Here is a 13,638-nt window from a genome sequence, read left to right on the forward strand (position 1 = left end):
TAAGCAGGGAACACAAATGGGTTAGTCATACCAGGAAAATTCAAATATCCTTCCGCCTCTTACACACGCTTGTTGGACATATCATCACAATAGAGCTAGCCCGGCTAGGATTTCCGAGTATTATCTAATTAGTTATAAAATGCATATTCTCGTTCAATGCGAGCAACAAGGTAACATTTGAAATATTTGAGCATGAACTATAAGATTTAGATGCAACCGTTTATTCATAAAAATGGTGAGACTTTATGATATTTGATATGACCGATATTTCATTTTTTTATTCAATGTTCACACTTAAAGTGAATTTTGTGTTATGTGCGCTTGTTGTTGATTTACGTAATTTTATTCAACTTGTATACATCTTTCGGCCTAATGTAACCGATGTTGCTTACTATAGGTACATATGAAGAGATGGGTATTCAGCCGTCCCCGTGGTTGTCACTGGTCCTGTCGGGGTATTTTACGGAAAATTGATACCCTCTGAAAACATCCCAAATAATCCCAAATATTCCAAATGCTATAATTTGAAGTTTTGTTCGTCTGCTTTGTGGAACGACGTTATAATATGGATACACTTTCTGAAATGGGTTGAATTTCTATTGTACTCCACAGTAGTTATATACTCATAAAACCAACGACAACCCATTACCCGCAGTTTTCCTTCAATAAGACTCGCGTCTATGTTTATGAAGTGACCGACTCCGTGGTCTAGTGGTAGAGCGTCCACCAGGAGAGCGGAAGGTCCGGGGTTCGATCCTCGACCGTTTCATACAAAAAGACGTTTAAAGATGGTACTGGTTGTTACCCTGCCTGACGCTCGGCATTAAGGGGCTAAAACAAGGACTGTCGGCTCTACTGACTTGGTTGATGCATGTCATCGTATCCCATTTGCGTGGATCGATCATCATGATATCAATCACTGGATTGTCTGCTACAAACTCGATTATTTCCAGACCGCCGTCATATAGCTGGAATATTGCTGAGTGTGCGTTAAACAACAAAGAATCACAACATGAGTCCCATACAAGGACATGTCGAAAGAAATAGCCGAGGCAGAAGGCGACCTCTTAAACACTTAAGCAACACCCGGCCGCGTTATATCAAAAGTCAGTATACTGTGTCTGAGTGGGATATTCATGTTAAACTGTGGCATGGTATCTCAGTGTGCTAGCACTATAAATCGATATCAGTCCGGACTAGTAAAAGCAGACACACACACACACACGTGCATGCACGTCGCTATAGAAGTGCAATAATCTTGGACATTATGAAGTTTGTCGGCATTGACACTGACTGTCACCACCTTGACAGCATATGTTCATACGATGGCATATCTCAAATCGACAAAAATCATTTGGCTTATGTTGTTTCAAGCGACCAAACCCATCCCATAATCAGTTACAATATCTGCTGAAAGCAGAGTCTATTGACACCGACTTGTCACAAGCACGTTTTTATGTTTGTTTGTTTGTTGTTTAACGCCACACTCAGCAATATTCCAGCTATATGACGTCGGTCTGTAATTAATCGAATCTAGACCAGACAATCCAGTGATTGACGTCATGAGCATCGATCCGCGTAATTGGGATACGATGACATGCATCAACCAAGTCAGCGAGCCTGACCACCCGATCCCGTTAGTCGACAAGCATGGTCACCTTTTACGGCAAGCATGGGTTGCTGAAGACCTGTCACGGGTTTACGTGTGTATGAATTGCTAAATGTGACGATATCATAAAGCCATGAGCAAATGTCCATGTATGAAACAAAGATGGAGCACTACCTTCATCAGCTTCAGCAGTAGAGACGTGAACTACGAGTACCTTGTGGCTGCTTCATCTGTAACAGAGCCAGCGTTTCACCTTCCGTGCATACATCCCCGAGGACTAGTCATCTTTGTCCAAAATACAGTATTTAGCTGTAGTAATAGTTTCCCCTTCTGCATTTGACAGCATTATGATGCGGAAATATTGACCATGCATTAGCTTGACGAGCAGAAGTTTGTGTTGAAAAGGTTTCCACAGCTTTTATGTTACTGAGGGTGCATCCTTTATTGGTCATGAAATGAGATACTTCCCTGTAACAAAGGTGTCAAAGACTTTAGAAACCGATTACAATTTGAAAGGAATTCAGTGGCAGAAAAGTTTCCCTGTATCTCATGTTTGTAGTGAGAGCCGAAAGCTGCCCATCGTAACCCGCGCCTTATGTAGCTACACACAATGTGTGTCCTGGTTGATGGTGGCCCTCGTAACCCGCGTCTTATGTAGCTGCACATAATGTGTGTCCTGGTTGAAGGTGTCTCATCGTAGCCCGCGCCTGGTGCAGCTACACACAATGTGTGTCCTGGTTGACGGTGTCTGATCGGAACCCGCGCTTTATGTGGCTGCACACAATGTGTGTCCTGGTTGACGGTGTCTGATCGGAACCCGCGCCTTGTGTAGCTACACACAATGTGTGTCCTGGTTGATGGTGTCTCATCGGAACCCGTGCCTTATGTAGCTACACACAATGTGTGTCCTGGTTGACGGTGTCTCATCGTAACCCGTGCCTTATGTAACTACACACAATGTGTGTCCTGGTTGACGGTGTCTCATCGGAACCCGCGCCTTATGTAGCTACACACAATGTGTGTCCTGTTGACGGTGTCTCATCGGAACCCGTGCCTTATGTAACTACACACAATGTGTGTCCTGGTTGATGGTGGCCCTCGTAACCCGCGCCTTATGTAGCTACACATTTGTGTCCTGGTTGAAGGTGTCTCATCGTAACCCGTGCCTTATGTAGCTACACACAATCTGTATCCTGGTTGATGGTCTCTCATCGTAGCCCACACCTTATGTAGCTACACACAATGTGTTGTCCTGGTTGATGGTGTCTCATGGTAATCCGCTCCTTATGTAGCTACACATAAAGAGTGTCCTGTTGATGGTGTATCATCGTCACTCACACCCTGTGTAGCTACACACAATGTGTGTCCTATGGATGGTCTCTCATCGTAGCCAGCGCCTTATATAGCTACACACAATGTGTGTCTGGCTGATGGTCTCTCATCGTAGCCCGCGCCTTATGTAGCTACACACAATGTGTGTCCTGGTTGACGGTGTCTCATCGTAGCCCGCTCCTTATGTAGCTACATATAATGTGTGTCCTGGTTGATGGTGTCTCATCGTAACCCCCGCCTTATGTAGCTACACACAATGTGTGTCCTGGTTGACGGTGTCTCATAGTCACTCGCACCCAGACAATGTTATATCTGCTTACGCTCTTGTCAGTTTTTAAGGTCGCTGAAGGTTCACTCATATATTATTGGGGGCACGGGTGGTCCAGTCGTCTAAGGAGCCGCGATTCGCTGTGCAGAGTTGCGTCCCTTGGGCACGCCAGAAACCTATGATTGTGGGTTCGAATCCCGGTTCGCCCTGCTTAAGTTTCTAGGTTTGTCAGCACCATACCCGTGCTCGTTAGTTTCACCGAAGTGGTAAACGTCTGCGACATGCATCACTTCTGGCTTTCCTCCAACATTAAGCTGACACGCCGTGATATACCTGGAATAATGTTAACGCGGCGTTAAACCCAACTGACTCACTCACTGACTCACTCACTGACTCACTGACTCACTCACGGACTCACTGACTGACTGACTCACTTACTCACTCATTGTGTGCCGGATTGTTGAATATGATGGTTTCCTGTTCACATTTGAATACAGTAGTTTAATCTCTCTCTTTGTTGTTCGCTCATTTGGGCCATATTTCCTTCCCTATTTATTTTCAGATATTTAATTCGATTTTGACTTTGGGAGTATCCTTCCCTTTTTCCGCTTTGCAACAAAACACGAATTATGTCCCTTTCATAAAAAAACCGCAAAAAACACCCCCCCCAAAAAAACAAAAACAATGAATCAATAAAAAATAAATAAAATACATAAGTAAAAAAAAAAATTAATAAATAAAAAAAAATAAAAATAAAAATAAAAAAAAATAAATAGATAAAATAAAAATTACAAAAATGAAAAGAAAAAAGAACTTTGATGCGAGGCATCAACACATCTGCAACAAATTATCATGTCTTTATAAAACTGGCAAACAATTAAATCTGCAATGAAATATTTAAAAGTACTTAAAAGTATATGAACAATACTGATTACAATTCATTCCCTGTTTTACATATTACACCAGCTGTTTGAGAACGATGCCCTTACATGCCCCACACCCTGAATTTGAAACAGCGAGGGAGGGAACGTGTATCCCTGTCGTCGACCCTGTTCGTTTCGCTGTGTGGAGTTGAGTCCATTTGGCGTGTCTGAAGTTTAAGATTGTGGGTTCGAATCCCAGATTCGCCCTGATTATGATTCTTGGTTCCTAAAGAGTTTCGAAAAAGTGGTATAAACCTGAGGCCTGCATCCATTCGGACTTCCCTCCAACATTAAACTAACAGGGGCGGTGGGGTAGCCTAGTGGTTAAAGCGTTCGCTCGTCACGCCGAATACCCGGGTTCGAATGCCCACATAGGTACACTGTGTGAAGCCCATTTATGGTGTCCCCCGCCGTGATATTGCTGGAATATTGCTAAAAGCGTCGTAAAACCATACTCACTCACTCATTAAACTAACATGCCGTGATATAATATATATACAGAAACTTACTCACTCATTCATTTATTCCTTATGTAATCTGTATTCATGTCCAACGTTTATTCTGACAAGCTTATCCTAAAAACAATACTAATCGTAGCAGCAGGTAAGCCATATATTTGTTTAAATAGTTTTCGAGACCGAGATTTAGACAAAATATGACTTTTGACAAAAAACAGTTAGGTGAAATGAAAACAACACACCTGAGATTTTGTCATCTCTGTTCGTAAGAAATGGTGAATAATACGTATAAAGATCTTTGTTTTAACAAAAAAAAACAACAATAAATTATCAGCCCGTAACGTTTCGCAATCGTACTTCCGTGATGGCATGAACTACGAGTTTGGTTTTAATTCATCAGTAGCAGTAATAAACTGGAGATGAAAACTGTTGTTACTCTTTTTTTCGAGTACATGCATTGACTTTAAGGCCGAAATGTTTGTATCTTAACCACTGAAAAATAAAAGGTCTTTCGACTGTGAGTGAGTGAGTGAGTGAGTGAGTGAGTGAGTGAGTGAGTGAGTGAGGTTGATTTTAAGCCGCTTTTAACAATCTTGTGGGCTTCACACATTTTTGATGACATTGCTAGGGAGAATGCATGTTGCATGGGTGAGGCGGTCGGGTAGCCTAGTGGTTAAACTGTTAGCTTGTCACGCCGAAGACCCGGGCTAGATTCCCGACAGGGGTACAATGTGTGAAGTGCATTTCTGGTGTCCCCTGCCGTGATATTGCTGGAACATTGCCAAAAGCGGCGTAAAACCATACTCACTCATGTTGCATGGACATCAAAATATTGCGTTTGCGTTAGTCGCCTGGTACCACAAGCATAGTCGCCTCTTAGGACAAGCATAGGTTGCTGAAGACCTAATGATGTTCGTAAGCGTATCATGCCCTACCGGTGACACCCATATAACATCATTTTTGTCACTTATGCGTCAAATTTGGAAATGACCTCCACATATATACCATAAAATTGTTTGAATGAGGCCTTTAATGTTGTAGGGCGGTGGGGTAGCCTGGAGGTTAAAGCGTTGGCGCGTCACGCCGAAGACCCAGGTTCTATTCTCCACATAGGTACCATCTGTTAAGTCAATTTGTCCGTGCCTACCGACGTGACATTGCTAGAATATTGCTACAAGCGGCGTAAAACCTCACTCACTCACTCCTTTCTTTCAAGTACAGGTGGGTAAATCATGTAAAGGGATTTGGCCATTTGATTGTTACTGAACGATACCAGATCATTCATATACCGAACCTTCAGTTAAACCTCTTAGCCAAATAAGGTGTTTTGACCTTGCTCACCCTAGCGGACATTTCGATTCACCACAATTGGTGCCCATGATGGGTGCCTTTTTCCTGTCTTACACTCAAAGCTTACGAAGATACTAGCAATGAGGAAGTTGAGCATTTCGCATATTGTTTTCTAAGTAAACTTCAGATGGTATTTGCTTTTGATAATTTGACCTGAACCTCTGAAGATTGATATGTAACTGTATCTTTGGTCAACACGTTTTGTAATAAAAGCATCAAAGAATGAAAATATTCCATGAGTTCGTCATGTGAGATATTGGTCTGCAAAGTTGAAAAATGTTTTGACAGAATTGATCTAGGCTCCTTTCTACGGGTTTATAATGTCAAGCAAATCCTTTGAGTTTTTAAGAACTCACATGATATTAATTCCACTTGTCTCAAATACTTTTAGTGAATATAAAGAAAGCCCTTCCTTGATTGTATTCAGGACCATTCATGATTTGCTGGACCATGCAATATATTTCTCTTTGTACGGATGTTTATGGATTTCTTGGAATCCAGTACATAAGAAGAATGGACATTCTTCAGATGTGCATGTGATGGTGACGAGTGCCACCGATTCATGCTTTTGGCTTACAAAATAGTAATGAAACAAGAGATTTATCCATTCTACCTTTTCAACACGATGCAGCTGGAAATAGATATTAACAGCTGACACAATTCGATCTATTTGATCTTCTTTGCTCTCGCTTTGAGGTATTGGGCAATAGCCACGGACAAAAAGGTCATGAATGTCTGATGGGTAGAGCCTAAAATAAAAGTCTGAACCAATGGTGAAGAAGCTTTTGGAGCAAGGGGAGTTGGGTGTTTGTCGAATGTTATTCCCATGTATTTGACAAGTACATGGAACAGCAGGTGGAACAGCAGATGGAACACTTGTATGTTTGGGACTTCGTGTAGTACGTATCGCCAGTGGAGCCATACTGGAGGGAGGAGAGACAACACTGTTGCCTGAATCACAAGATCACCAATTTCAAGTTTTACAATGAATCACAAGATCACCAATTTTAAGTTTTCTTATGAATTCAACATCACCGTTTTGGAGCCACGGAATTAAGATATTGGATACAATTTATTTAGGGTCAACTGTCAAAATTAGCACCACAAATTTAATGGTCACGTGCACATCAGAAATGATAGTTTCAGTGTGAGTTATGTCTTGATCTGTTCGGGGTCCTTTTTATTCCATGTCGATGTAATGTTCTGCAAATTCTGCATCTGTGGACCTTTCTTCAAAGACAACTGCATTTGAATTATCGCCATTCTCGTCACTATCTCTATCTATATTGAAGCGATTTTCCATAAACAACGAGCTCGCCAAAACAGTCAGCCAAAACTAAAACCAACCACGTCGGGCGAGGAAAGTCCGTGCTACAACGAAAATTTATCACAGTAACAGGATAAGCCACCAGTAAGATCCTGACTGTAATATAAACCTATTATTGATATACTAATCCTATTTCAACCAGAAACGTGGAAATGTAACGATATCTGACCCTATACAACAAAAACGTCGAGAGCTACTGACAACACGTGCTCGTCTGACCTCGCCGACAATCTGAAGGGTCTTCCCTCTTCGGGAATGACGTTCTATGTGGAGTGACGTCCCTTTGATTAAGATGTCTGGCTTGCCAACATGATCTGCTGTCTGAGGTCAACTAAAGACTTGTAAAGTAGAAGGGCACTAAATTTAGGACATCATGAAAGGATATTGGTAAAAATACAACTTCAGCGCAAGGTCAAGTCATCTGGTTGTGAATGCCACCGGATCCCACTGTGAATCTCTTTGAATCCCTCTGTATGTGAATGTCATTAAATCTATCTGCCTGTAATTGTTATCGAATCCCTCTGTAAATGCCACTGAATCCCTATGTCTGTAAATGTCACTGAATATCCCTCTGTAAATGTCAGGGCATCCCTCTGTCTGTGAATGTTCCTGAATCAATATGTCTGTAAATGTCACTGAATATCCTCTGTAAATGTCAGGGCATCCCTCTGTATGTGAATGTCATTAAATCTATCTGCCTGTAATTGTTATCGAATCCCTCTGTAAATGCCACTGAATCCCTATGTCTGTAAATGTCACTGAATATCCTCTGTAAATGTCAGGGCATCCTTCTGTCTGAAAATGTCACTGAATATTCTCTGTTAATATCAGGGAATCCCTATGTCTGTGAATGTTCCTGAATCTCTATGTCTGTAAATGTCACTGAATATCCCTCTGTAAATGTCAGGGAATCCCTCTGTCTGTAAATGTTCCTGAATCAATATGTCTATAAATGCCAATGAATATCCCTCTGTAAATGTCAGGAAATCACTCTGTCTGTAAATGTTCCTGAATCAATATGTCTGTAAATGCCACTGAATATCCTTCTGTAAATGTCAGGGAATCCCTCTGTCTGTGAATATTCCTGAATCAATATGTCTGTGAATGTTACTGAATATTCCTCTGTAAATGTCAGGGAATTCCTCAGTCTGTGAATGTTCCTGAATTAATATGTCTTTAAATGCCAATGAATATCCCTCTGTAAATGTCAGAAAATCACTCTGTCTGTAAATGTTCCTGAATCAATATGTCTGTAAATGCCACTGAATATCCCTCTGTAAATGTCAAGGAATCCCTCTGTCTGTGAACGTTCCTGAATCAATATGTCTGTAAATGTCACTGAATTCCTCTGTACATGTCAAGGAATCCCTCTGTTTTTACCTGCCATTACATCCATGTACCCGTGAATTCATTGAATCTCTGTCTGTAGACGTCACTGAATCCCTTTGAATGCATCTCTGTGTTTATGGCATTGACTCCTTATATCTGTAAATTAATTGAATCTCTTTCTGCAGACGTCACTGAATCCCACTGTCTGTGAATGTTACTCAATCAATATGTCTGTAAATGTCGCTGAATCCCTCTGTGAATGTAATTGAATCCTTATACCTGTAAATTCATTGAATCTCTGTCTGTGAATTTGACCGAATCCTCTTTCTAACAATTCATTGAATCTGTTTGTGAAAGGGCAACCGGTATTGGCAAAATATCTTTTGTGATTGGCATTAGGGGAATATCCATCGACTTTACACAACATACAAACAGTGTGACTGTTGACAGTTGAAATGCTATGATTATGGCAAGATCCTTCCACTTCAAGTGTTGGCGTCGATTCGGCTTCATTGCATTAATGCTTCAGAATAGCAGCGATGGGACATCGTTGCATTTACGACATATTAATCAAATTTCAAATTTCAAGATGAAATGCAAAATATGAAAAACGCAATACCAACTTCTTACAACATTAAGGATTTATTTCAATACTGAAATTGAAAGTAGAACCAATAATATGAGATTCCACGTGATAAAAAACATTGATGGTATCATTCATCCAAAGCCACCCACTTGTCGTGATAGTTATCCAATTTCTACTTTCCAGTTTATAAACTGTCTGATAGGGCTGCATAAAAATGAATTGGTTATGTATCTGATACATATATAAAGTATATTGTGTTGAACCCCAAGTATGGTTGAGCGGTAGTTGGACACTGATTTGTATCTCTACGTGACATGTGTTTTTTATAAATAGGTCAAACCGAGAACAAACACCATGTTGATCAATTGGAAATCAAGAGAAACTAGATGATCTTATTTATATCCATTAATCTGTCTTGCTCCCTTCAAAACCGTTTCCCTGAAAAGAAATAACATACATTTAAAGCATGGCTCCTTTGTCTTTCACGATGCTCCAACTAACTGAAACGTTAGTTAAACACCACTTTGCAATGACGGAACTTCTTTTCTTTCCTATCATTACTTTATGCATGCCATTGTGATTTGGTAGCTTTTCGTTCAAAGAAAAGAACAGAAGGAAAGGAAATTACTATTATCTTGATCAGGGCTATGCTTGATCATAATAGACCCAGCAACATGGGTAAGTAATGTTTCGGTGATTGATAAATGTGCTCGAGTTGGTACAAAATAAATAGTACTAGTTCCCGGGTCATGCATTACATAACCCGAGTTGGCAAAGAGAGGTGCACGTGCGAATGGGTTCCTGAATATCATTCAAAATACCTTTAACAAAAAAATGTTTTTTAAGCTTTTTAGGTGCTGAATTTGCGGACATGGTTTTAATAGGTTAGAGCACTTGGACCATGGACCATGATAACAAATCGGACTCTTAACTAACCGTGTTAAGGATTAGACACCAGGGCCCACTTGCACAAAGCGATCTTAGCGCTAAGATGACCATTAATCTCACACTTTAGCATAGGCTTAATAGCCTTAGCGCTAAGATCGCTTTGTGCAAGTGGGCCCAGGTCCTCGTGCTGTAACAAATACATATTGCAAGACATCATAGGAGCATAATCAGGTTGATGTGAGTTTAACTGCAAAGTTAAAATGAAGTGCCATTTGTCCTGTAAAGGGTCCAAACATCACACACATACACAACAGTCCTCTCTTTAGGAACTTAAGGTCAACCTTATCCACACAATTTTGATGAAGACGACTGCATTTAGTAGACACAGCAAATACCTAGTTGGTAGCATGTGTTTACCCAGATCTGTTTCTGCAGTAATAATGACAAAACTAATGAGAAGTTGATGTGGTGCTAATGCTGAACACATGACAGTCCACCGGATCTCTCCAATGACGAATACTGTTCAACCACGTACAGATGAGCTACAACCGAGAAGAAATTCTTCGAACAAATATTTAAGCGTCAGTACGGCTAAAGGTTAAACCATCCACAGACATCTTGTAACCGCGTTTAGCTAGAATCGTTGGAAGCCCCGCTACTAATATCTTAATGTCTACCAACTGAAACCCAGTACCAGACATCCGGGCTCATCTCCAATCTCGCTGCGTCAGCCATTTTCCAGCGGCATCACAACAACCTGTCATAAAGTCTGACACCTGGGCCCCCATGCACAAAGCGATCTTAGCGCTACAACTATTGTAAGCCTATGTTAAAGTATTGGAGTTACGATCATCTTAGCGTTAAAATTGTTTTGTGCAAGTGGGCCTAGGTGATCTAGCAGCATCTGAAAACAAGCGGTGGTGGGGACCTATTCTGAACAGGGTTCTCATGGGGTATAAGATGGTACCATTCATCTTACCAGATCTCTTCCTCGCACATATAATGGCACTCAGGCACAGCCATTCCATTGAATCGTGAGTGGAGACTGATAGAGTAAGCGCCCATGTTCTCAAAGTAAAACCAGTCCCCGATCTGACGTAAAGCATTAACTTTATATATATCCAAAGATATTATCTACAATCTGGAAGCCGTAAATAGAAACAGATACACCGAAAACGTTCCCACGCATAAAATGTGGTGTTAGGAATAGCGTTTAATGAAGTGGTAACATGATGTCAACTATATTACAGTGCAATAATACATAAATGTTGTAATTTTAAGTTATTCTGATATAATTATTTTGAGGCAAATATATATTGAGTTGGTACGCAAGTTGGTATATTTACATACAAACTTCAACCCCGTAATATTTCAAAATATGAAATCCCACATCACAAACGAATAAACAATATTGTGAGAAGTTAGTATCAATAAGATTAGTTTAAAAACACAACATTAAAAGCACCACTCGCATTCGATGCGTGGGGACGTTTTCGGTGGAACTTAATAGAAACCATTAATCTAATGCATGACAATGGCCAGAAAGGACAGACTACAAGTGTAACCAGCTAACAAATGTACCTCCCCACAATGTTGTAAGAACGTTACTTTGTTAAAGAAAAGTGGCATCCAACGTTACTCTCAACGTGACGTTGTCGTAATATTGCTACAACGTATTAAAGCAGCCAATAATTCGAACGTTGCACAGACGTTGCATGGTTCCACAGGAACGCTCTCGTAACATTCTTGGGCGTCTACATAGTAACCAAATAGTAACCTATGTATGCAACATTGCCTGGAGCCCCTGTGTTCACTGGGTTATTAGTATCTCTGTTGGAAGGGTGGATCACATCATCATCATCATCATCATCGAATCAGGAATAAAAGCGGTTTATGCAAGGCGGGTGAAGCATATCAGAAATGCATAGTTTTGTATTATAAACCCTAGAAGTTTCTAATCACATATGTTACAATGACCACTACCACCATTTACAACGTGAAACAAAAGTGCAGGCCAAGCGATGGAAGTTATCAGACTCGCCAACAGCAGAATAACAAGTTTGTTTTCGAAAGATTAAACTTTTTTACTATTTGTAAAAAGGTCAAACACTTAATAGATCACACAAAGGTAAAGATCAAAGACACATCTGCATACTATAAGCATTTCAAGATAAGAAAGCTGAAAACCTGACCAAAAGGGCAATGTTCTATTAAGTCAGTGAACTGTGTCCGTATCGGAGGCAACACTTCGGAAAACCACATAATCAAAGAGATTGAACTCATTTAAAAAATTGACAATGATGTTACACACAATGCCTGTAAAAGCCTGTTTTAATTGTGAACAGTGTGCACGATTAAATGAAAAGAAACAAAACCATCACTATTTCAAAATCTTCAGTAAATTGTAGTAATATCTGGGAATTTTGCCGAATTTCAAAAATGCACAATGAATTTATAGAAATGTGGACGTTATCAAATGCTTTGAGCCTAAAACACTTGTAATAAGTAGATAACGACGTACATTCTATACCATATTAAGCGACTCTATACAAAACAATGAAAGAATACCCAAATACTAATACTAATACCTATGTCTAACAAGACCACGCACCAGTACACGCCAGCTGGGTTGTGATGGATGCTGTTCGAGAATGTGGGTTCGACCTGTGACCTTCATATCTTGACCCCAGTGATTTCCACTTGTCCCCTAAATTGAAAAAGGGCCTGTGGGGTTGAAGATTTGAGGACGACAACAATTGACGGCTGGACTTCTATATATCGGGCATTAATGATTGGAAAACCAGATGAGGCTCAAAACGTTTTGATATACTTTGATAAAAGTACTTTGTTTATTAAATAAACCTTAACAAAAATGAAGATTGAAAGGTAGCTGGACTTTGGGTTGTATAGATCTATCGTTTTGGACAGTAAGTCTTGAATCTGGATTTTTCCCGTTTTAATAAAACATGAAACGCCTCCACCTTTCTCTCTACCGCACTCAAAAAGACATACATGTACGTAAAACAACTGATGCAAGCTGACAGATACGTACTCAGAAACACCCGGATAAAGACGCTAAAAAAGATGTCATCGATTATAACATTAGATCTTTTTATTTACACTAGAAGTCACAATTCAACGGAGTCACTTTTCAACGCGGAGGCCCGGATCACTATTAAACGACTTGGTAAGCTGACAGGATCACTTTTCCACCGTTGAAAACTGACCCTGGTCTGTTGAAAATTGAGACCGGGTATGTTTTCAACGTTGAATACTGACTCCCGGGTCACTTTTCAACGCGGGTCCATTTTCAATGTCACACCGGCTCTCGGTCACATACGTTTTCCCACTCATACTCAATTACGCAAAGAAAAATAGTTCTTTGAATATATGCAACATAATCTAGAAATATGTCAACATAATTTCATTCTCTGAACAAATTTACAAACAATATTTGGGATAAATCAAATCTTAAAAATAGGTTACAGGAAGTTGAACAAACATATGCACCGAGGCGAGGTCAACCTTCAAGCGCAGATTTATATAAGATGTCACATAAGTTTGTAAA

The sequence above is a fragment of the Haliotis cracherodii genome, unplaced genomic scaffold, assembly GCF_022045235.1.
Source record: "Haliotis cracherodii isolate W230 unplaced genomic scaffold, xgHalCrac1.p SCAF_4, whole genome shotgun sequence".
NCBI lineage: Eukaryota > Metazoa > Mollusca > Gastropoda > Lepetellida > Haliotidae > Haliotis > Haliotis cracherodii.